The following is a 3,342-nucleotide window of genomic DNA, read 5'->3' on the forward strand; positions in this document are numbered from 1 at the left end:
AAAACTAAAAAATAACCTTTGTCTTGTTTAGAAAGTTCTATATCTTCCATGTAGACATGTTGACATACTTCCCTTCCTCCTTTTTTCCTTAAAATAATATTTGAATTGTTAGTTATTCATTTGTATCTGAGAAATAAAGCCTTTGTTCTTTATTTAATGCTGATGATTTTGCATCTCACCTTTAAGGAACAAGGCGCAATTAAACTCTTAATTATGTTGAAGTAGGAAAATGTGAATATCAATACAGCGAACTCTTGTTTGTGTGGCTATTCTCAGTAGTATGTACATCTGTGGAAGCTTGACAACACACATTTTGTTCATATCTAAAATTTGAATAAGTTGCTTAGAGACCATGAATAGAGCAGCAGTATGACGCTGTTTAATATGTTCAAAATTAGGTTGTTAAAAAAGTGTTAATGCTTTCTGCAAGGCAGCTTATTTTCAGGACTAAATGCATTTCTGTTATTAACACAAAGGAAAGAGAAAAAGCAGTAGTAATTCAACCATTGTTCTTTGAAACTCATATATATGGGGAAGGGTATTTAAAGTTTCTGATCTTATCTGATGTTATCTTGTCTCAATTCATGAGTTATAAATGTTTTACTGTTTACCTTCTACACATTTCCCTGCTTAATTTTCATGTGATTTCATTTTTCTGGAGGATTAATTTCACTGTAACAGGGCCTTAAGAGTTATCTCATATATCGGTATTTTGATGGTTGGCCCTATTTTTAAAAAAAGGCTTTTTTTTTTTTTTTCAAGTTGCAGAGCTAGTTGGTGAGTTACTCCTCTGTGGTCATTTTGGTTTTAATTATTCTGACCTGCTTCAGTTAAACTAAAAGATGATTCAGTTCACGGCTTAGGACAATTTTGATGTAATAGTAGTAACAATTTTTAAAATCTTACTATTTTTCTTAAGTTACATTTCTTCCTTTTAGGTAAAGAGGGGCCCATAGTACTGTCTTGAGAATTAGCAAATAATTTGGTCTGTTGAGCAAATGCAGCACCGCTCATCATAAAAACAAACAAACAACTTTTAGTGTTTTATTTTAACCCAACGGGAAAGAACAATACTTGATATGAACTTGACTGGACATGCTTCACTTGAATCTTTACACCTTGATTAGAAATACCCATGGAAGGAGTTACAGAGACAAAGTTTGGAGCTAAGACGAAAGGATGGACCATTCAGAGAACTACCCCCACCAGGGGATCTATCCCATATACAACCACCAAACCCAGACACTATTGCATATGCCAGCAAGATTTTGCTGACAGGACCCAGATATAGCTGTCTCTTGTGAGACTATCCTGGGACCTACCAAACACAGAAGTGGATGCTCACAATCATCTATTGGATGGATCACAGGGCCCCCAATGGAGGAGCTAGAGAAAGTACCCAAGGAGCTAAAGAGATCTGCAACCTTATAGGTGGAACAACACTATGAACTAACCAGTATCCCCCCCCGAGTTGTGTCTATAGATGCATATGTAGCAGAAGATAACCTAGTCGGCCATCATTGGGAAGAGAGGCCCCTAGGTCTTGCAAACTTTATATGCCCCAGTACAGGGGAATGCCAGGGCCAGGAAGTGGGAGTAGGTGGATTGGGGAGTAGGGCCGGGGGAGGGTATAGGTGGCTTTGGGGATAGCATTTGAAATGTAAATGAAGAAAATATCTAATAAAAAAAGAGAGAAATGCAAATCAAAAAAAATGAAGAAAGACAGAAAAGTCCACTTAATTCCTTAACGATTATCACATAATATATATTCCTTAAATCTGACTAGCATTACCAAAAATTACATCATGTTTTCCACAATACCAAATATTCAGTGAACATTGCTATTAATAGAGTGATCATTTCTCTCCAAAGTTACATGTTGAAATTCCAATTCCTAGTGTTATATTATCAACAGGTGTGTATTTTTTGAAAGTGTGTTGGTATGAGTAGTGAGTTTTCATGAAAATGATATATATGATATATATTGGGCTGGAGCGATGGCTCAGAGGTTAAGAGCACTGACTGCTCTTCCAGAAGTCATGAGTTCAATTCCCAACAACTCCATGTTGGCTCACAACCATCTGTAACAGTATCCAATGCCCTCTTCTGATATGTCTGAAGAAAGTGACAGTGTACTGAACATTCACATACATACAATAAATAAATAAATCTTAAAAAAAAGAAAATGATATATATGTTATTAAAGCCATGTGAGACCTGGGATCGTCTAACATGTGAGGATGGCATTATGGGAAAGGCACCTGCCAACTTAACAGAGTGGCTTCATAAAGCCCTAAATAATCAGGGTCCTTGATTTTATGCATCTTAGCTTCTCAATATATGAGATACAATTTTAAGAAAAATCACAAACATTTATTGTGTGTATTTGATTATTATTTAATTTATTCTATGTTCTTGAATAAGGTAAGTTAGTTTAAATATGCAGGCATAAAGCTTCTTTCAGAAAAAATAAACTGGGTATGTAAACAGGATAAAATTTAATATGCGTGTGTGTGGGTGGTTGTGTCTGTGTATGTTCTGTACACTTATGTTCAATACAAGCTCTCATGGTGCAGCAACACTTTCTAGTTAGGATAATAATACCTGCCCTGGCTGCATCTCTGGATTGGATTTTTTTTCCCTCATTGCACTAAGAATCTTCTTATAGGGGAAGAAAGAAGCAGAACTGGATGGACTTATAACAAGCCTCTTTCTTTCTTTCTTTCTTTCTTTCTTTCTTTCTTTCTTTCTTTCTTTCTTTCTTTCTTTCTTTCTTTCTCTTTCCAGACTTGATGGAAAGGTGATGATGTAATAATAAATAAAGTGTGTAGAATGGAAAACAATTTTTTAAGGCAAAAGAAGAGGTTTCAGAAAATATCATGGGAATACTTTACTTTAGATGAAATAATATGGAATCATACAAGAATGAGCAGCAGCATTACCCAGAGAGTTTTTAAGTGAAAAGTTTATAATGAAATAGTCCTAAGTATAGAAAAGAAGTGAGTTGGTTGTAGTTTTACAAGCAGAAAGAGAACATTTACAGGCAGGAAGAAGAATTCAGAAAATCGTTAATCCTGTTCTGTTTACTTTGTGTACATTTTATGAAAAAGTGAACATTTCAAGAAACATGTCTGAAGTTGGGGAGATAGCTCCAGCAGTAACATATTAGTTTGCTGTGCAAATATAAGTGTCTCGGTTCAATACTCAGAACCAATGTGTAAAAAGCTAAGCATTGTGGTAAGCACTTGTATTCCCAGTGCTGGGGAGATAGATACAGACAGATCCCTGAAGCTCACTAGACAGCCAGCCTTTCCTAATTTGGGGATTCTGGGACAGAAGTGC

This window comes from Mus musculus, chromosome X (assembly GCF_000001635.26).
Source record: "Mus musculus strain C57BL/6J chromosome X, GRCm38.p6 C57BL/6J".
Classification (NCBI taxonomy): Eukaryota; Metazoa; Chordata; class Mammalia; order Rodentia; family Muridae; genus Mus; species Mus musculus.